The sequence below is a fragment of the Balaenoptera acutorostrata genome, chromosome 20 (assembly GCF_949987535.1).
Source record: "Balaenoptera acutorostrata chromosome 20, mBalAcu1.1, whole genome shotgun sequence".
Classification (NCBI taxonomy): domain Eukaryota; kingdom Metazoa; phylum Chordata; class Mammalia; order Artiodactyla; family Balaenopteridae; genus Balaenoptera; species Balaenoptera acutorostrata.
In genome coordinates this window covers 13,519,527-13,542,846 of record NC_080083.1, presented here as the reverse complement: position 1 = coordinate 13,542,846, position 23,320 = coordinate 13,519,527, and the positions used below count along the sequence as shown (strand labels likewise).

Below are 23,320 nucleotides of genomic sequence, written 5' to 3'. Positions count from 1 at the left end.
TAACTAGGTAGAAAAAGCCAAAGGTATACTGCAATAAAATATATAAAGGAACGTGTGTAAACTCACATCACTAGTATTAAAACACATTACAAAGCTAGAGTAACTAAAACGACAAAGTTATGTTTCAAGAATAGACAAACAGGGCTTCCCTGGTGGCGCAGTGGTTGAGAATCTGCCTGCCAATGCAGGGGACACGGGTTCGAGCCCTGGTCTGGGAAGATCCCACATGCCGCGGAGCAACTAGGCCCGTGAGCCACAATTACTGAGCCTGCGCATCTGGAGTCTGTGCTCCGCAACAAGAGAGGCCGCGATAATGAGAGGCCCGCGCACCGCGATGAAGATTGGCCCCCACTTGCCGCAACTAGAGAAAGCCCTCGCACAGAAACGAAGACCCAACACAGCCATAAATTAAATAAATAATAAATAAATAAATAAATAAATAAATAAATAAAAACCTTAAAAAAAAAAAAAAAATAGAATAGACAAACATAAAACAAAAAAAAATCCTAGAAACACATGCTAGGATGCATCTATATCTATTGATACATATAGATTCTAGTATAGTGTATATATATATCTAGTGTATGATGAAGCTTAACTTTTAGTTAAGTAGAAACAGAATAAATTATTCAATAAATGATGCTACTTTATAAACTATTCTGAAAAAATTATGTTAGATCTCTATCTCACATCATTCAGCAAAATAAATTCAAATAAAAGTTTTAATAATAATTTTTCAAAAAGTAAAATAATGTGAAGAAAATATGATTATTCATTTGGTTTGAGGTTAGGAAGACTTTTTAAAACATAAAAACAAGTTTCATAAAGGGAAAATGGAAGATTTGGCTACACAAAATTTTAAATCATTTACATTTGAAAAAGATCCCATAAATAATGGAAGGTAAGTGAGAAATTGTATAAAATACTTTGAATATAAATGATTGAAAAGGATTCCAACCCTTGTTAGGAAGGCCTTTTCAAAAAAAAATAGTAAGTGAAAAATATTCCAATAAAAAACAGGCAAAGGATGTGAGAAGGTAAATCCTTAAGAAGACATAAAAATGTCAATGCTCAACTGTACCTGAGAATTCCTCTTTTAAACATTTTCAAAATCAGTTTATTAATTTTAGTGGTAATTCTCCTTATTTCAAAGACCCATGTTATTTTTTACCTTAAAAAGGAATAACTCAACTTGCTCACTGTATTTATTGTTCACTGGAAAAAATATTTACTATTCTTGACTCCAAGTATTATTCTGGCTATTTAAATTAAAAAACAAAAAAACAAAAAAACGAACACAACACTGTAAATCAACGATATGCCAATAAAAATTAACTGAAAAAAATCAAAGTGAGACTTAAAGTCTGAAGATTTGACACCTTTAAGGATATTCAAAAGATTGATTCATGGATTCCAGAAAGCAGAGGTCCAAAACTCTGGTTGTAGAAATAGCACTAATATACACATGTACAAATTTCTAAATTAGCTGGTGCAGGAGTTCTGCTTCCAATATGACTAAGTAAGTTCCTACTGGATTAAATTTCCTGTGAATAACAATGATAAACTCAGAGTAAAATTATAAAAACAAATACCCGAAGGCACTAGAGAATGAACCAAACTAGGCAGATCTGTGAGGGATCCTGACACTCAGAAGAAGGAGCTGGGACAGTTGGTGGTACCATACAGCACAGCTAAAACTCTGCTGAAAAATCCAGTCTTTAATAGCCTGAAGAAACAAAGGACAAAGTTCAAGACAATCACAGCTGCTAAAAAGCAAGGGAGGAAATCCCATAAAGGGGGTAGCCAGAGAGAGGAAGCCCCATATTCTGTGTATACACAATACTCAAATTCATGGCTGACTTCTGAATCATGCATGTGTAGATTAAATGTAAAAAACAAACAAACAAACAAAACCCAGACAAACGGAAAGGATGTTTGACCTACTGCAGTTTGAGTCCAACCAACTGAAAAGCCTGATACACTAAAGCATCAACCTTCTCTGCAGGAATAAAACAAAATCCACATGACATTTACAATTCCAGGATAAAACCCCAAATTACTCAATATACAAAGAACCAGGAAAATGTGACCTACTCTTTTTTTAAAAATTTTTTTATTGGGCTTCCCTGGTGGCGCAGTGGTTGAGAATCTGCCTGCTAATGCAGGAGACACGGGTTCGAGCCCTGGTCTGGGAAGATCCCACATGCCACGGAGCAGCTGGGCCCGTGAGCCACAGCTGCTGAGCCTGCGCGTCTGGAGCCTGTGCCCCGCAACGGGAGGGGCCGCGATAGTGAAAGGCCCGCGCACCGCGATGAAGAGCGGTCCCCGCACCGCGATGAAGAGTGGCCCCCACTTGCCGCAACTAGAGAAAGCCCTCGCACGAACCGAAGACCCAGCACAGCCAAAAATAAAAAATAAATAAATAAATAAATAAATAAATAAATAAATAAAATTTAAAAAAAAAATTTTTTTATTGAAGTATAGTTGATGTATAACTTACAGGTATACAATATAGTGATTCACAATTTTTAATGGTTATACTCCATTTTATAATTATTATAAAATACTGGCTATATTCCCCTAGTTGTACAATATATCCTTGTAGCTTACTTTATACCTAATAGTTTGTACCTCCTAATCTCCTACCCCTATATCGCCCCCCTTCCCTCTCCCCACTGGTAACAATTTGTTTGTTCTCTGTATCTGTGAATCTGCTGCTTTTTTGTTATATTCACTAGTTTTGTTTGTTTGTTTTTGTTTTTGGCCATGCCACAGGGCATGCGGGATCTTAGTTCCCCAACCTGGGATCAAACCTGTGCCCCCAGCAGTGGAAGCGCAGAGTCTTAACCACTGGACTGCCAGGGAAATCCTGTTTTTTTTTTTAGCTTCCACATATAAGTGATGTCATACAGTATTTAATGTGACCTATTCTTAAGAGAAAAGACAGTAAATGGAGACCACCTCTGAAATGACACAAATTTAGAATTAACAGCGAGATTATGGAAAAAGTTACTATAATGACGTTCAGTGAGATAAAGGAAAATGACTGAAATAAATGAAAAGATAGGAAATCTCAGCAGAGAAACAGAAACTATGCAAAAGAACCAAATGGAAAGTGTAGAACTGAAAAAACAAAAACAAAACAAAACCAAAAGCAAAACAAAACAAACCCAATAATCTAATATCTGAAGTAAGAAAGTCACCAGATGTGCTTAAAAGGAAATGGAGGGACTTCCCTGGTGGCGCAGTGGTTAAGAATTCTCCTGCCAATGCAGGGGACACGGGTTCGAGCCCTGGTCTGGGAAGATCCCACATGCCGCAGTGCAACTAAGCCCGTGCGTCACAGCTACTGAGCCTGTGCTCTAGAGCCTGGAAGCCACAACTACTGAGCCCGTGTGCCACAACTACTGAAGCCCACGCACCTAGAGCCCGTGCTCCGCAACAAGAGAAGCCCCCACAATAAGAAGCCCGTGCACCGCAACAAAGAGTAGCCCCCGCTTGCCACAACTAGAGAAAGCCTGTGCGCAGCAATCAAGACCCAATGCAGCCAAAAAAAGGTTTCAAAAAGGAAATGGAGATGAGAAAGAAGTGAGTAAATCTGAAGTCAGAATAGAAATCATCCAATCTAAAGAAGAGGAAAAAAAGAAAAATTAATAAAGCCCCTGATTTGGGAGACAATAGCAAAAGGCCTAACATACATGTAATTGAATCCCAGAAGGAGAAGAGACTGGAGCAGAAAAAATTAACTTCAGTAATAATGTATGAAAGTCCCCCAAATTTGGTGAAAGACAATCTGTAGATTCAAGAGCACAGCAAACCCCAAGCAGGCTAAATACAAAGAAAATCATGCCTAGAATATCACAGTCAAACTACTGAATACCAGATATAGAGAAAATATAGAAAGCAGCCAGAGAAAAATGACCCATCACATATACAGAACAACAGTTTGAACAAGGGCTGATTGATGTCTTATCAGAAACTATACAGGCCATAAGACAATGGATGAACATATTTAAAGTACTGAAAATTTTCTACATCCAGTGAAGAGATCTTTAAAGAAGGAAGTGAAATAAAGACATTTTCTGGTAAAAGAATACTAAGGGAATTTTAGCAGATATGCCTTACAAGAAAAGCCAAAAGCTCTTCAAGCCAGAGGAAAACAATACCACTTGTATACTTGGCTCTTCACAAGGAAATGGTAAATACCTGGGTAAATACAAACAACAATTTTTCTACCCTTTTAAATTAAAAAAGATATATAGATTTGTTTAATGCAAAATTATAACATTTTACAAACTGGATATCCCCATTCCAATGAATGAGGCTGGTTCCTTACCTAACACCATACATAAAAATTAACTCAAAATGGGTCAAAGATCTAAACTTATGAGCTAAAACTATAAAACTCTTAGAATAAAACATAGGAGAAAATCTTCATGACATTGGATTTCGTAATGATTTCCTGCATGTGACACCAAAAGCACATTCAACAAAAGAAAAAATAGATTAAATGGTAAATTTTATTATCTATCTATCTATCTATCTATCTATCTATCTATCTATCTATCTAATGTATATATCCAGCAGCTTGCAGGATCTTAGTTCCCCGACCAGGGATTGAACCCGGGCCCCTAGCAGTGAAAGCATGGAGTCCCAACCACTGGACCGCCAGCGAATTCCCAATGTTACATATATTTTACCACAGATACACAAACAACACCTTATCAACACAAGGATTTAGCATTATTTCAAATGTTTGCTAATATTAAGTTAGTAGAAATAAAATTTGCATGTCTTTGAAGTAAAAATCCAAAGACCAAACACATCCCCATAACACTGTCATGTGGAGTTTATAATGTATACAGTATATTATATACATATGTATGTTATAGTATATGGTATATACCATATAACAACTATAATAATAAAAGAGCAATGGGTAACTGGAACTGTATGGTTGCAAGATTTCTACATTTTATGTGAAGTGGTACAATAGCAACTCTAAGTAGTCTGAAAAGTTAAGGATGTATTAAATATACTATCATCTACAGAGCCACCACTAAAAAACTGCAAACAAACAGCTAAAATGCCAATAAATAATTTAAAATGGAATTCTAAAAGAAAAATCATATAATCTAAAAGAAGTCAGGAAAGTAGGTGCAAAAGGAAGATACAAAACAGAGGAAAAGAAAAAAAGAAGGAACAAAAAATCAGAAGGGACAAAACAGAAAACAACTAACAAAACTGTAAACCTAAATCCAACCACAGGGATAATTACATTAACTGTTAATAAACTAAATACTTCACTTGAAAGGAGATTTTCAGTATGGATTGAAAAGTAAGACCCAGCTACATGCTGTCAATAAGAGATACATTTTATATATAAAGATACAGACTGGTTAAAAGCAAATGGATGGGAAAAGATACACCATGCAAATAATAAACAAAAGAAGACTGGAGGGACTTTCCTGGTGGCCCAGTGGATAAGACTCCGCACTCCCAATGCAGGGGGCCTGGGTCTGATCCCTGGTCAGGGAACTAGATCTCACATGCATGCTGCAACTAAGAGTTCCCATGCCACAACTAAGGAGCCCTCCTGCCGCAACTAAGGAGCCCACGTGCTGCAACTAAGGAGTCGGCAAGCCACAACTAAGGAGCCTGCGAGCCTGAACTAAGGAGCCTGCTTTCTGCAACTAACACCTGGTGCAACCAAATAAACAAATACTTTTTAAAAAAATGATTAAAAGAAGACTGGAGGGCTTCCCTGGTGGCGCAGTGGTTGAGAATCTGCCTGCTAATGCAGGGGACACGGGTTCGAGCCCTGGTCTGGGAAGATCCCACATGCCACGGAGCAGCTGGGCCCGTGAGCCACAACTACTGAGCCTGCGCGTCTGGAGCCTGTGCCCCGCAACGGGAGGGGCCGCGATAGTGAAAGGCCCGCGCACCGCGATGAAGAGCGGTCCCCGCACCGCGATGAAGAGTGGCCCCCACTTGCCGTAACCAGAGAAAGCCCTCGCACGAACCGAAGACCCAACACAGCCAAAAATAAATAAATAAATAAATAAAGTAGCTATAAAAAAAAAAATTAAAAAAAAAAAAAAAGAAGACTGGAGTGGCTATATTAATATCAGAAATAAAATTAATTTCAAGGCAAAGTATTATCAGAGATGAAAGAGGGGCATTTCACAATGATAAGATGGTCAATTCATCAGGAAGATATAACAGTCATAACGGTGTATGTGCCTAGTAAGAGACCTGCAAAATACAGGAAACAAAAACTGACAGAGTTAAAGGAACGAACAGAAAATCCACAATCATATTTGGAGATTTTAACATTCCCCTCTCAGAATTTTTTTAAAATTAATTAATTAATTAATTTATTTATTTATGGCTGCATTGGGTCTTCATTGTGGCGAGCAGAGGCTACTCTTCATTGCGGTGCGCGGGCTTCTCATTGCAGTGGCTTTTCCTGTTGTGGGGCACGGGCTCTAGGTGCGTGGGCCTCAGTAGTCGCAGCACGCAGGCCCTAGAGGGCGTGGGCTTCAGTAGTTGTGGTGTCTGGGCTCAGCAGTTGAGGCGGGTGGGCTCAGTAGTTGTGGCTCGCGGGCTCTAGAGCACAGGTTCAGTAGTTGTGGCACACAGGCTTAGCTGCTCCACGGCATGTGGGATCTTCCCGGACCAGGGATCAAACCCACGTCTCCCACATTGGCAGGCAGATTCTTAACCACTGTGCCACCAGGGAAGTACCCCTTCTCAAAAATTAATAGAGCGCCTAGACAAAATATTAGTAAAGACATAGAGGATCTCAACACTATCAACCACTTCAACCTAATTGATATTTATAAAACACTATGCCCAACATACAGAATACATTCTTTCCATTGTACGTAGTTATGGTCTTCAACATAGATACGTGCTAAGCCACAAAACAAGTCTCAATAAATTTAAAAGGACTGAAATATGCCAAGTATGCTCTCTGATCACAATGGAATTAAATTAGGAATCAGTAACAATAAGATATCCAGGAAAACCCAAATATTTGGAAATTAAACCACACACGTCTAAATAATCCATGTCACTACATACAGATCCTACAGACATCAAAATAATAGCAAGACATTATTATGAACCATTTTATGCCAACAAGTTTGCCAACTTAGATTTAACACCAATATTGGTGGCACAGTGGTTAAGAATCCGCCTGCCAATGCAGGGGACAAGGGTTCAAGCCCTGGTCCAGGAAGATCCCACATGCCGCGGAGCAACTAAGCCTGTGTGCTGCAACTACTGAGCCTGTACTCTGGAGCCCACGAGCCACAACTACTGAGCCTGTGCACCACAACTACTGAAGCCTGCGCACCTAGAGCCTGTGCTCTGCAACAAGAGAAGCCACCGCAATGAGAAGCCCGTGTACCACAAAGAAGAGTAGCCTGCTTGCTGCAACTAGAGAAAGCCCGCGCGCAGCAACGAAGACCCAACACAGCCATAAATAAATAAATAAATAAATTTATTAAAAACAAACAAACACCAATATTACACAAACTCTTTCGGAAAATGGAGGAGAATGAGGAGATTAAACTTCCCAAGCCATTTAATGAGGTCAGCATAACTCTAATTCTAAAACCTGACAAGATATAACAACATAAATATTCCTCATGAACACAGACACAAACATCCTTACCAAAATATTGGCAAATCCAATACAGCAAATAGGGTTTATTCAAGTAATGCAATGTTGTTTAAACATTTAAAAATCAATCAGTGACTCATAAAACTTAACAATAAGAAAACAAACAACCAAATTAAAAAATGGGCAAAAAATCTGGACAGCTCAATGAACTAAATATACAGATGGCAAACATATGAAAAGATGCTCAACATCATAAATCATTAAAAAATTGCAAATTAAAACAATAATGAGCTACCAGTACACACCTATTAGAATGGCTAAAATCCAAAATACAGACAACACCGAATGCTGGTGAGGCTGTGAAGCAACAGGAACTTTCATTCATTGCTGGCAGGATGCAAAATGGTACAGCTATATTGAAGGCAGCTGGGCAGTTTCTTACAAAGCTACACATAGTCTTACCACATGATCTAGCAATTGTAGTTCTTCATATCTACCTAAATGAGGTGAAAACTTACCTCCATATAAAAATGTTTATAGTGGCTTTATTCATAATTGCCAAAACTTGTAAGCAACCGAGATGTTCAGTAGGTGAATGGATAAACAAACTGTGGTACATCCATACCATGAATATTATTCAGGAATAAAAATAAATATCATTATTTCATACCATGGAATATTATTCAGGAATAAAAAGAAATGAGTTATCAAGCCATAAAAACAACCTTAAATATATAGTTAAGTGAAAGAAGACAATCTGAAAAGGCTACATGTGATTCCAAAGCTTGTATGATTCTAACTATATGACACTCTAGAAAAGGCAAAACTATAGAGACAGAAATAAGACCAGTGGTTGCCAGGGGCTAGAGAAGATGGAGGGAGGGAAGAACAGGTGGAGCACAGAGTATCTTTAGTATCAGACAGGGTATCTTCTGTCTGATACTATAATGGTAGATACATGTCATTATATATTTGTCAAAACCCATAGAATGTACAACACAGAGAGTAAACCCTAATGTAAGTAATGTAAATAATGTAAACCCTAATGGACTTTAGTTAATAATAATGTATCAATATTTGCTCATCAGTTGTAACAAATGGGCTACACTAATACAAAATGTTAATAATAGGAGAAACTGCTGTGGGGAGGGGTAGCGGGGCAGAGCTTGGGTTTTCAAGCTCTCATAAAGTAATAGCCATAAAACAAAAACATGATAAATTAGATTGCATCAAAATTAAAAACTTCTGTTCAGCAAGACACTGTTAAGAAAACAAACAGGCAAGCCATGTACTGAGTGAAAACATTCACAAAACATATATATTTGACAAAGTACTTGTATCCAGAATACATAAAGAAATCTTATAACTCAATAACAAGAAAACAAACAACTCAATTAAAGAAAATGGGCAACAGATCTAAAACAGACCCTTCACAAAGAAGATATACAGATGGCCAGTAAGGACATGAAAAACTATGTAAATTCTATATTAGTCATCAGGGAAATGCAAATTAAAAACCAAAATGATATACTGCCCCCCTCCCCCAAATGAGGACGTGGAGCAACTGGAACTCTTATACATTGTTGGAGTGTAATATGGTGCAATCACCTTTGGAAAAAGGTCTAGCAATCTCCAATAAAAAAGCATCCATAGGGCTTCCCTGGTGGCGCAGTGGTTGAGAATCTGCCTGCTAATGCAGGGGACACGGGTTCGAGCCCTGGTCTGGGAAGATCCCACATGCCGCGGAGCGGCTGGGCCCGTGAGCCACAATTGCTGAGCCTGCGCGTCTGGAGCCTGTGCCCCGCGACGGGAGGGGCCGCGATAGAGAAAGGCCCGCGCACCGCGATGAAGAGCGGTCCCCGCACCGCGATGAAGAGTGGCCCCCGCTTGCCGCAACTGGAGAAAGCCCTCGCACGAACCGAAGACCCAACACAGCCAAAAATAAAATAAATAAATAAATAAATAAGAAAATCAAAAAAAAAAAAAAAAAAAAAAAGCATCCATATATCCTATGACTCAGCAATTCCAATCCTAGGCATTTACTCAAGAGAAAACACATGTCCACAAAAAGGTTTGTGTACAACTATTCATAGCAACTTTATATTCGTAATAGCACCAAACTGGAAATAGTCATCAATCCATCAATCAGAGAATGGGTAACTGTGATACATTCATAAAATGGAAAACTACTCAGCAACAAAAAGGAATAAACTGCTGATAAATGTAACAACATGGAGGAATGTCAAAAACTTTATACTGAATGAAAGAAGCCTTACTCAAAAGAGTATACGCTGTATGATTCCATTTTTATGAAGTTCTGAAAAAGGCAAATCTCATCTACAGTGGGAAAAAAAAAAATCAAGACACAGACTGCCTCTGGGGGTAAAGGTAGAGATAAGGGAGCATAATAATAAGACTCTAAATTTTGATAGGTTTTGGGTTACAGAGGTATATGCATTTGCCAGAACCTAGCAAAGGTATACTTAATGTTTGTCCATATCACTGTATGTAAATTTTACCTCAAAAGAAAAAAGCCATAAACGAATATTGAACTCTAGTTAATGATATATATTCATGCTGAAGGATTTAGAGAAAATGTATTGACGACATAGATCAAAAAGAAACATGATGGATGGAGAGATGGATGGATAGACAGATACATGACAAAGCAAGTATCTTAAGATGAGAATGACAGAATCCAGATGCTGAGGATAAGTGAGCTCATTGTAAAATTCTTTCAACTTTGCAGTATAATAAAATGCTGGAAATCAATTATATCACTAGAAAATAAAAAGACAATGTATATTTGGATGCAGTAGACGTGGCTGTTTGGATTAAAAAAAGAGAATCTATCTTTATCCTTGTTGCCTTCACTAAATGGCTGTCTCCGTAGCTATTAAGGAAAACAGGGTGTCAGAATGCTGGTTTCGCCACCTAAAAGAAGTCTTCAGCTGCTTGTGTCATAACATTGGCTCTGATATAATTCCTCAAATTTGAAAGACTAGAAATGTTGAAAATGTAGAGGCAGTTTCAACACCCAGAAGGCAGGGCTGGGAACCGAGACATATACATTTGGCTCTGGCACCGGGTGGGGAGGGGGCAATGACTGAGCTAGGTCAGAAGTGGCCAGTCACAGAGACCCTCGCCAGCTCCAGCAGTTCTCTGTCTGGACGTCGGCCCCACATACTGGCTTAAAACCTCAAGAAACTAGAAGATCTCACCAGTGGGATCAGCCAGAGCAGCTGAAACACGTCCCTGTAAACAATAAATGTTTATCTGGGCAGATAACCTGGCAGATAGCCGCGTCCTGATCTTAGGCAACTTGAAACCCCACAACGGGAGGCTGAGCACAGAGGGGCCCTTTGCCTTTGCCACACGGATAGGAAGGCAGAGATGGAAGGTGGACCTGGCTCCTACTACAAGAGAGGCGGCAGGAAGCCACTCTGCAAGTGCCAGCTTCTCTCCTGGGCGATGGCCAGATTCCCTTAAACACAGAGGGTGGGGACAGAGAAGTCAAGTGAGCCAACACTAAACAGTGCCACCGCACGAAGCTGGCTGTTACACCACAGCCCTGAAGGTATGAGGGGCTCTGGCATGTTGGCTGCGGCCACAGGAACCACACTGGCTGAGGGCTTCCCCAGGCCTGGGTGGGAGGCTCATCACTGACTCCGGCCACACACAGGCTCAGTCGCCACCTCGGTCAGTGGCAAACAGCTGCTGAGAGAGGAGGGGCAGACCCAGGGGTGCTGTGCTCTGCACAGCAACATCTGCCACTTTAGGAGACTCCAGACAAGACTCGTAAGAACCATATGGCTTAGACCTCACAGAGGTACCAGAAGAAAGGGTTGTACAGGGGAAGAGGCAGCTGGAAGAAAGGAATGGAGGTATGCTGATGGCACAGAGAGGCCCTTCACTGACAACTGTCTCTGCAAACAATTTTACTACCAGTTCTGAAAACCCCACGCCCTAACTGAGGGATTAAATCTTGGCACTGGTTATTCCTCCCATTTATATGCCTCTGCCCACACTGCTCTTGGGACGGCAGAGGACAGGGAAGTGGAACTCACAGTTTGCCTAAAGGGAAAGTTCAGCTCTTGTTCAGCAGACTATGGTTGAGTTCTCTTCCAGGGAAGAGAACGGAGATAGTTTAACAAAGGTTCTGTGCTCTGAAAGAGTACCACGTTAAGCCCAGAAGAACAATAAGGGTGTGGATCTGGGATGGAGCCTAATGGAGAAGTGTAGGAGTGTGTGTGTGTGTGATAATCTTTTTTTTTTTTTTCCAGGGGTTGCGGGAGGATGCCAATCCATTCTTTAGACTTCATTCGCACTTATAGCTGCTTTATAATCATTTCCTGAAAACACAGTAGGAAGAGAGTGGTATTTGCTCACCCCACCCTCCATCTAACACTGCCCCAGCAATCCAACTATGTGCTTTAAACTGAGAAGACGCCAGTTTTTTGCCTTTGGCAGCACTGAAGGCCAGACATTACCAGCACTCCTGTGAACAGCTCAAGGCTCCACCCAAAGAAGACTGCGCACACTGAAATCCAAGAGGACTATCATTTCCAGCACAACAACCCAGGAGAGAAAGAGGAGAGCTGAGGAAGCTGGGTGGGACAGTTGGGACACTTCTAAGTTCTGACACCAGAACACCCAAGTGGTTAGCATAGGAATTTTGGTAGAGTGGTGATAGATCAATTCTACTGTGAGAAAGCCCAAATGCTATAATAAAAAAAGTTATCTGTATACAAGGAGAGAGATGAGAATGAGGGTGGGGTGTAGGCTAGAGGGTAGTAAGGTGGAGAAAGCATATTTAGAGAACTGGGTAGCTGCTGAGCTAGTCCAATTCTGAATACACAGGAGATGTTCCAGCCTCTTTTCAGGAGAGGCTGATGGAGAGTGGTTATGCGCAGGCCAGGACAAACAGGTTCCATTTCTGGTCTAGAAGCTGACTGGAGGGCTCCTCTGCAAGACAGTCGTAATAAAATGTTGATACACAGACACCACAAACCTACTGCTCCTGGCTATCCAAGGTCAAAGGCATCTTCTTCCAGAAGAGCTGTGTGATAGCCTCTAAGCTCTAAGACACCCAATTTTATTTACTGAGTTTTCCTGTTTACTCCGAGAAGATCTGCAGATCTCCCTAGGGAGTCTTTAGAGAGCTGCTAAGGAGGGGAGCAGGGAGACTGCTGTGAACAGTACTAAGGACATAGCTCTTTTACACCCTAACATTACTGCTTACCTGGCAGGAAAGAGAGAATGGACATGGAAAGGGAGTTCCCTAGTTTGTTTAATTAATTAACTATTTAATTAGTTAATTCTAGTATTCATCCTTTATTTTTTGTTTCTGATGTGCAGGATTCTCTTGGACTCTTGACCCTCATGGAAAATGGAATTGGAAGTATAACAATTATTGGCATCTGAAGGCACTTTCTGTTGTTTGTTGTTTTTCCCATGAGAATAGCATCAAAGTGATGAACAAGGTATAAATGCTTTAAAATAATCAATATTTTCATTTAGAAAGGAAATTTCTTTGAAAACAGTTGACCCATTTTGGGTACCATAGTCTCTGTTTATATGAAAATAAGAAGAGGCAGAAGGAGTTCCATTTCTGCCAGAGACAGTCTGTCTTTTGCTAATTTTTTGAAGGCAATAGGTTCTCTCTCTCTCTCTCTCTATGTATGTATGTATGTATGTATGTATGTATGTATTTATGGCTGCCTTGGGTCTTCGTTGTTGCGTGGGCTTTCTCTAGTTGCAGCAAGCGGGGGCTACTCTTCCTTGCGGTGTGCGGGCTTCTCATTGCAGTGGCTTCTCTTGTTGTGGAGCACGGGCTCTAGGCGCGTGGGCTCTAGGCGCGTGGGCTTCAGTAGTTGTGGCACGCAGGCTCAGTAGTTGTGGTGCGTGACCCTTAGGGCACGTGGGCTTCAGTAGTTGTGGTGTGCGGGCTCTAGAGCGCAGGCTCAGTAGCTGTGGTGCACAGGCTTAGTTGCTCTGTGGCATATGGGATCTTCCCGGACCAGGGCTCAAATCCACCCTGCATTGGCAGGTGGATTCTTAACCACTGCACCAGCAGGGAAGTCCAGCAATAGGTTCTTTTTAAGTTCTGGAGCAAACTAGACACTTCTAAAAGGAAAACAGAGAAGGAGATAGGATCTGATGCTGCATGACTTCTGGCTGTCTCATATCCCAGAGAGAGAGAGAGAGAGAGAGAGAGAGAGAGAGAGAGAGAGAGAGAGAGTGCATGTGCCTGGAGGGACCTACCCACTCCTGGAGGCAGGCCTCTCTAGGCATGCTTTCCATATGTGCAGTCATCCTGAGCCCAAAGATGATTCAGGTACTACAAGGCCTCTGCAGGTGTCACCATTGCCCAATGTTTTAGAAAGGAAAGAAAATCTGGGAAAAGAATCTAAAAAATAGTGGATATATGTATATGTGTAACTGATTCACTTTGCTGTACAGCAGAAGCTAACACAACATTGTAAATCAACTATACTCCAATAAAAGTTAATTAAAAAAAAAAGAAGAAAATCTGAGGATGATTCTCTAGGGCTGTGCTGTCTAATACAACAGCCATTAACCACATGTGGCTATTTAAACTTAAATTTAAATTACCTAAAACTAAATATAATTAAAAATTTAGTTCCAATAAATAGAAAGACATCCCAGGTTCATGGGTTGGAAAACTTAATATTGTTACGATGACAGTACTACCCAAAGTGATCTTCAGATTCAATGCAATCCCCATCAAAATCCCAATGGCATTTTTTGCAGGAACAGAAAAACAGATCCTAAAATTCGTATGGACTCTCAAGACACCAAATAGCCAAAACAATTTTGAAAAAGAACAAAAATTGGAAGACTCACATTTCCCAATTTCAAAACTTACTACAAAGCTACAGTAATCAAAACAGTGTGGTACTGGTTTAAGGCCATAGAGACTAGTAGAAAAGAACACAGAGCCCAGAAATAAACCTTCATATATACTGTCAATCAATTTTTGACAAGGGTGCGAAGACCACTCAGTGGGGAGAGTCTTCAACAAATGGTGTTGGTAAGGTTGGATATTCCAATGAAAGAGAATGAAGATGGAGTCTTATCTTACACCATATTAAAAAATTAACTCAAAATTGATCAAAGACCTAAATGTAAGAGCTAAAACTAGAAAACTCTTACAGGAAAACACAGGGGGAAATCTTCATGACACTGGATTTGGCAATGATTTCTTGGATCTGACAGCAAATGCATAGGCAAAAAAATTTTTTAAATATAAAATGGACTTATCAAAATTGAAAACATTCATATACTGAATGACACTATCAAGAGAGTGAAAAGACAACCTACTGAATGGGAAAAAATACTTGTAAATCATTTATCTGCTAAGGAATTGATATCCAGAATATATAAAGAACCCCCTACAACTCAACAACAACAAAACAAGCTGATTCAAAAACGGACAAATGACTGGAAAAGACATTTCTCCAAAGAAAACTGTCAAATGGCATAAGCACATAAAAAGATGCTCAACATCATTAGTCCCTAGGAAAATGCAAACCCAAACCACAGTGATATACCCCTTCACACCCACTAGGATGGCTATTATCAAGAAAACCAGAAAAAAGAAAAAAAAGAGAACTTTGGTGAGGATGTAGAGAAACTAGAACCACTGTGCACTGCTGGTGGGCCTATAAAATAGTGTAGCTGCTGTGAAAAACAGTTTGGCGGTTCCTCAAAAGGTTAAACACAGAATTACCATATAATTCAGCAATTACACTCTTAGGTATATACTCAAGGAGTTGAAAGCAAGGACTCAAACAGATACTTGTACACCACTAGTACACCACAAGGTTCATAGTAGCACTACTCACACTAGCCAAAAGGTGGAGCAACCCAAGTGTCCACCAAAAGATGAATGATGAAAAAAGTGTGGTATATATATATACATTAGAATTATTCAGCCATAGAAAGGAACTAAATTCTGACACAGACAACAACATGGATGAGCCTTGAAAACACTATGCTAAGTGAAATAAGCCAGACACAAAAGGACAAATATTGTATGATTCAACCTATATGAGGTACCTCGAATATGCAAATTCATAGAGACAGAAGGTAGACTAGAGGTCACAAGGGGCTGCGGGGGGGTGTTTGAGAAATTCTTATTTAATGGATACAGAGTTCTGTTTGCAATGATGAAAAAGTTCTAGAAATGGATGAGTGATGACTGTAGAACACTGTGAATGTACTTAAATGTTACTGAATTGTACAATTAAAAAATGGTTAAAACAGTAAGTTTTATGTTATGTATATTTTACCACAATTTTAAAAAATTAAAAAAAATCATTTCCTCAGGGGCACCAGCCACATTACAAGTGTCAATAGCTATATGTGGCTAGTTGGCTACCATACTAGACAGTGCAGAGTAGTACATTTTTATCACTGCAGAAAGTCCTATTGGACAGCACTGCTCTAGAGCTATATTAAGATCACCTGATCCTGTTTTCAGCTGAGCCATCCTAAAAGCTGCCTCTAGCTGCCTTATCCCTTATTCCAGTGTACCACTAGCCTGCCTACTTCCTCTCTAACCACTGTAAACCCCCTTAGCAGTGTAAATTTGAAAGTTTACAGTATTATTTCACAAGTGCTATTTCATTTAATGTTCAGAACTGATGGGGATGGTGGTGTTATTCCTTTTTCTTAGGCTTAAAAACTAAGGCCCACAGTTTTTGTTTTTTTTTTTTTTTTTTTTTTTTATTTTTGGCTGTGTTGGGTCTTCGGTTCGTGCGAGGGCTTTCTCTGGTTACGGCAAGTGGGGGCCACTCTTCATCGCGGTGCGGGGACCGCTCTTCATCGCGGTGCGCGGGCCTTTCACTATCGCGGCCCCTCCCGTTGCGGGGCACAGGCTCCAGACGCGCAGGCTCAGTAGTTGTGGCTCACGGGCCCAGCTGCTCCGTGGCATGTGGGATCTTCCCAGACCAGGGCCCGAACCCGTGTCCCCTGCATTAGCAGGCAGATTCTCAACCACTGCGCCACCAGGGAAGCCCTGGCCCACAGTTTTATAAGTGGAGCTGGGATGCAAACGCTTGATTTTGAATTTTGTGTTCTTTCCACCTATACACCACACTGCCTCTCAGAGGGTTTTGTCATTTTCACCAGCACTGACATCACCAAAAAGCATTCACTGAGCTGCACATGCTGATGTCCAGGAGGCTGTACAACAGTGGTCATCCTCTCCTTAGAAGTTTCCAACCTCAAACATGTTACATCCCCGAAGACTTCCTTTTCCAACCTGCTCATTTTAATCAACAGTAGCTCAAATACTTCAGTTATTTAGCCTCAAAATTTTATAAAGATGTTCAATTCTTCCCTCCTTTACCCTACTTGTACTTTAGGAAAACCAAGTCATATTGTAATGCTGCTGCTGGTCTGAGCTAGATTCTCATCACCACAATCTTAGATAATATACTGCCAACCGGCCTCTTGCTTTTACTGTTTCTCCCCTCCTAAACCCTGCCACCAGATTAGTCCTCTGTATCTCCAATTCTGTTATGTTATTCCCTAACATTATATTTTTTACATAAAAAATTTTTTTTTAAATATAAGGGAGAATAAATGGCACGTAGGCAGCAGGGTAAAGACATTTAAGAAAATAAATGAAAAATAAGATGTGTCTCCCATGAAACAAGTATAGTCCAGAATATGTTCATTTTGGGGGGGGGTGAAAGAGTAAGAATAAGAACACATTGAGCTATTTTTGGAAGGAAATCTTAGTTCAACATCAGAAATGTATTAATGTATATTCCCATACTAACAGGTCAAAAAAGACATACCACATGATCATCAACAGATGAAGGAAAAATATTTACTACAATTTAACTCATTTATTTATGATGAAAAATAACCTCAGCAAACCAGGAATAGAAGGGAACATCCTTAACCTGATGAAAGATATTTATCAGAAATCTATGGCAAATAGCAGATTTAATGACACAAGTTTAGAAGCACTGCTATTTAAGTCAGAAAAAAGTAAGGATTTCTGTTATTCTGTCATCTATCATTAGAACTAGTGCTACTAGGGTTGGTAGATTTAGCAACAGAAAAAATAGCACTTATGGGCTTCCCTGGTGGCGCAGTGGTTGAGAATCTGCCTGCCAATGCAGGGGACACGGGTTCAAGCCCTGGTCCGGGAAGATCCCACATGCCGCGGAGCAACTAAGCCCATGCGCCACAACTACTGAGCCTGCGCGTCTGGAGCCTGTGCTTCGCAACAAGAGAGGCCACGATAGTGAGAGGCCCGCGCACCGCGATGAAGAGTGGCCCCCGCTCGCTGCAACTAGAGAAAGCCCTCGCACAGAAACGAAGACCCAACACAGCCATAAATAAACAAATAAATAAATATTTAAAAAAAAAAAAAAAAATAGCACTTACGTTTATACCATTAATAGCCAACTAGAAAATACAATATTCAAAATAGCAATTAAAGCTGTGCTAAGGGGCTTCCCTGGTGGTGCAGTGGTTAAGAATCTGCCTGCCAATGCAGGGGACACGGGTTCAAGCCCTGGTCCAGGAAGATCCCACATGCCGCGGAGCAACTAAGCCCATGCGCCACAACTACTGTCCCTGCGCTCTAGAGCCCACGAGCCACTACTACTGAGCCCATGTGCCACAACTACTGAAGCCCGCGTGCCTAGAGCCCGTGCTCTGCAACAAGAAAAGCCACTGCAATGAGCAGCCCACGCACCTCAACGAAGAGCAGCCCCCACTCGCTGCAACTAGAGAAAGGCCGTGCGCAGCAACGAAGACCCAATGCAGACAGAAATAAATAAATAAATAGGAAAAAAAAGACCCAATGCAGCCAAAAATAAATAAATAAAATGAATACATTTTTAAAATTTATTTATTTAAATTTATTTATTTATTATTTTTGGCTGCACTGGGTCTTCGTTGCTGCGCGCGGGCTTTCTCTAGTTGCAGTGAACAGGGGCTACTCTTCATCGCAGTGCGTGGGCTTCTCATTGCAGTGGCTTTTCTTGTTGCGGAGCACGGGCTCTAGGTGTGTGGGCTTCAGTGGTCGTGGCACTCAGGCTCAGTAGTTGTGGCTCGTGGGCTCTAGAGCACAGGCTCAGTAGTTGTGGCTCACGGGCTTAGTTGCTCCATGGCATGTGGGATCTTCCGGGACCAGGGCTTGAACCCACGCTTCCTGCATTGGCAGGAGGATTCTGAACCACTGTGCCACCAGGGAAGTCCCAATTTTTTAAAAATTAAAAAAAAAAAAGCTGTGCAAGGGTTTTATGGAGATTTCCAATACACATAAGTCAACAAAGGATTCATATCCAGACCTACAAATCTATATAAACCAATCAGAAGAAATAAGGAGAGAAAATGGGCAGAGATATGAACATGGGATTCAAAGAGGAGGAAACGCAAATGGCTAATAAACATATGAAGAAATGTTTAAACCCTCTAGTAACAAAGAAAATGAAAAATAAAACAAGATATTTAAAACCCATATAACTGGCAAAAATTATAAGTTTGGAAATGCCTAGTATTTTTTAAAATTAATTTTTATTGGAGTATAGTTGCTTTACAATGTTATGTTAGCTTCTACTGCACAACAAAATGAATCAGGCATATATATACATATATCCCCTCCATTTAGACACTACAGTGCATTAAGTAGAGTTCTCTGTGCTATACAATATGTTCCCATCAGTTGTCTATTTTATACATTATCAATAGCGTATATATGTGTCAATCCCAATTCTTCCCACTGCACCCCTTTCCCCTTTGGTATCCATACATTTGTCATCTACGTCTGGGTCTCTATTTCTGCTTGGCAATTAAGGTCACCTCTACCATTTTTCTAGACTCCACATATATGTGTCAATATGCGATATTTGTTTTTCTCTTTCTGACTTACTTCACCCTGTATGACACTTTCTAAGTCCATCCACGTCTCTGCAAATGACCCAATTTCGTTCCCTTTTATGGCTGAGTAATATTCCATTGTATATATGTACCATATCTTCTTTATCCATTCCTCTGTTAATGGACATTTAGGTTGCTTCCATGTCCTGGCTATTGTAAATAGTGCTCCTGTGAACACTGGGGTGCATGTGTCTTTTTGAATTATGGTTTTCTCTAGGTATATGCCCAGCAGTGGGATTGCTGGGTCATATGGTAGTTCTATTTTGGAAATGCCAAATGTGGAAATGTTTGAATTCATTTACCTTCATAGGTAGTGTAAACTGGTATGATCACCTTAGAAAGCAATTTGGCAACAGCTAGCAACGCTGAAGGTGAGCATACCTTACAACATAGCAATTCTGTTTCTGATATATTTCCTAGAGAAATTCACACATTAGTACAAAGAGACTGCAGTACTGTTGGCAGTGGTAAAAAAAAATGGGCATCTACAAGAAAAGAGATCAATGAATTGTGGTATATTCATAATGGAATACAAATTAAAGTGAAAGAAACATGCATCATGAATAAATGAATAAATCTAAAAACTGTAATGTTGAGTAAGAAAGCAAAGCAGATGATGGTCACAGTGTGCCATGTGTACAAGTCTAAATGCACAAAATAATACTATGTTGTTAATGGATATATACATATTAAAAAGATACACAGGACTTCCCTGGTGGTGCAGTGGTTAAGAATCCGCCTGCCAATGCAGGGGACACGGGTTCGATCCCTGGTCCTGGAAGATCCCACGTGCCACGGAGCAACTAAGCCCACATGCCACAACTACTGAGCCTGCGCTCTATAGCCGGCAAGCCACAACTACTGAGCCCGTGTGCCACAACTACTGAAGCCCACGCGCCTAGAGCCCATGCTCCGCAACAAGAGAAGCCACCGCAATGAGAAGCCCGCATACCGCAACGAAGAGTAGCCCCCGCTCGCCGCAACTAGAGAGAGCCTGCGCACAGCAACGGAGACCCAACACAGCCAAAAATAAATAAATAAAAAATAAATTAAAAAAAAAAATCTTCCAAAAAAAAAAAAGATACACAGATATAATGAATTCAGGATAGTGATTACCTTTAGGGAAGGAAAAAGAGAAATGGGATCCAACAGGGATACAGAAGGAGTTCCCACTGTATCTATGATGTATTATTTCTTTTAAAGCTGGGTGGAACGTACCCAGGTGTTTGTTAACTATTCTATTTTTATGTAAGAATCATTTCTTTAAAAAAAAAACCAAACAGCACTCCAAAGCCCTCTCCAGGCCGTGTGGGTCCTGGGGGCATAGGAGGGAGGCCAGGAGATCAGGAGAGGCAGGCGGGAGGGTCCCTCCAGGACAGGAGGAGGAGCAGGAGAGGGGGTGTGCCCCACCCACTCGAGTCTGGGAAGCCTGCTGGGCTCCCAGGTGGGGTCCCCTGCCCTCTGAGACCAGAGGAGGGAGGCATGCCTGGGACCCTTCTGCTCCTGGCCCCTTCTGTTCAGCCTAAGCCCCACCCCCAACACCTACCAGGACCTTTTCCAGCCCTGTGGGTCCTAAGCATGGGCCCCGCCCACCACCCAAACCCCACCCCTGCTTAGGCCCCACCCTCCACAGCCAAGGCCTTTTTCTCCTCTTTTTTACTACTGTGGTTCTGTTTTACCTTCTGGTTTTTGTTTCACCTATATTTTTATTTTTATATTCTTTCTAACATATTTGTTAGTTTCCTAATCTAATTCTATTTTTTACTTTGTTATTGTTCTCTCCATTTTTTGCCACCCCACACGGCTTGTGGGATCTTGGTTCACAAGCTGGGGGTCAGGCCAAAGCTCCTGCAGTGGGAGCTCTGAGTCCGAACCACTGGACTAACAGAGAACCTCAGACCCCAGGGAATATTCATTGGAGTGAGGTCTCCCGGAGGTCCTCATCTCAGCACCAAGACCCAGCTCTACGCAACAGCCTACAAACTCCAGTGTTGGAAGCCTCAGGCCAAAAAACCAGTAAGACAGGAACACAATCCCACTCATTAAAAAAAAAAAAAAGAGATGGCAAAAAAATATGTCACAGATGAAGGAGCAAGGTAAAAAACTACAAGACCAAATAAATGAAGGGGAAATAGATAATCTCCCTGAAAAGGAATTCAGAGTAATGATAGTAAAGATGATCCAGAATCTTGGAAATAAAATGGAGGCACGGATTGAGAAAATACAAGAAATGTTTAACAAAGATCTAGAAGAACTAAAGAACAAACAAACAGAGATGAACAACACAATAACTGAAATGAAAAGTACACTAGAAGGAATCAATAACAAAATAACTGATACAGAAGAACGAATAAGTGAGCTAGAAGACAAAATGGTGGAAATAACTGCCAAGGGCAGAATAAAGAAAAAGGATGAAAAGAACTGAAGACAATCTCAGAGACCTCTGGGACAACACTAAATGCACTAACATTCAAATTATAGGGGTCCCAAAAGACGAAGAGAAAAAGAAAGGTCTGAGAAAATATTTGAAGAGATTATAGTGGAAAACTTCCCTAACATGGGAAAGGAAATAGTCACCCAAGTCCAGGAAGCACAGAGAGTCCCATACAGTATAAACCCTAGGAGAAACACACCAAGACACATATTAATCAAACTAACAAAAATTAAATTCAAAGAAAAAATATTAAAAGCAGCAAGGGAAAAACAAAAAATAACATACAAAGGAATCCCCATAAGGTTACCAGCTGATTTTTCAGCAGAAACTCTGCAGGCCAGAAGGGAGTGGCAGGATATACTTAAAGCGATGCAAGAGAAAAACCTACAACCAAGATTACTCTACCCAGCAAGGATCTCATTCAGATTTGACAGAGAAATCAAAAGCTTTTCAGACAGGCAAAAGCTAAGAGAATTCAACACCACCAAACCAGCTTTACAACAAATGCTAAAGAAACTTCTCTAGACGGGAAACACAAGAGAAGAAAAAGACCCACAAAAACAAACCCAAAACAGTTAAGAAAATGGTAATAGGAACATACATATTGATAATAACCTTGAATGTAAATGGATTAAATGCTCCAACCAAAAGACACAGACTGGCTGAATGGATACAAAAACAAGACACATACATATGCTGTCTACAAGAGACCCACTTCAGACCTAGGGACACATACAGACTGAAAGTGAAGAGATGGAAAAAGATATTCCATGCAAATGGAAATCAAAAGAAAGCTGGAGTAGCAATACTCCTATCAGATAAAATAGACTTTAAAATAAAGACTGTTATAAGAGACAAGGAAGGACACTACATAAAGATCAAGGGATCAGGGGGCTTCCCTGGTAGTGCAGTGGTTGAGAATCTGCCTGCCAATGCAGGGGACACGGGTTCGAGCCCTGGTCTGGGAGGATCCCACATGCCGCAGAGCAACTGGGCCCATGAGCCACAATTACTGAGCCTGTGCGTCTGGAGCCTGTGCTCCGCAACAAGAGAGGCCGCGATAGTGAGAGGCCCGCGCACTGCGATGAAGAGTGGCCCCCACTTGCCACAACTACAGAAAGCCCTCGCACAGAAACGAAGACCCAACACAGCCATAAATAAATAAATTAATTAAAAAAAAAAGATCAAGGGATCAATCCAAGAAGAAGATATAACAATTATAAATGTTTATGCACCCAACACAGGAGCACCTCAATACATAAGGCAAATGCTAACAACCATGAAAGGGGAAATCAACAGTAACACAATAATAGTAGGGGACTTTAACA

General features: G+C 40.7%; 1 protein-coding gene across 5 annotated transcripts in view; it reads right to left on the bottom strand.

The window, feature by feature from the left end:
- SMG6 (SMG6 nonsense mediated mRNA decay factor) overlaps positions 1-23,320 on the bottom strand; it is a 242,674-nt gene that overhangs the window by 56,571 nt on the left and 162,783 nt on the right. The window lies entirely within an intron of this gene.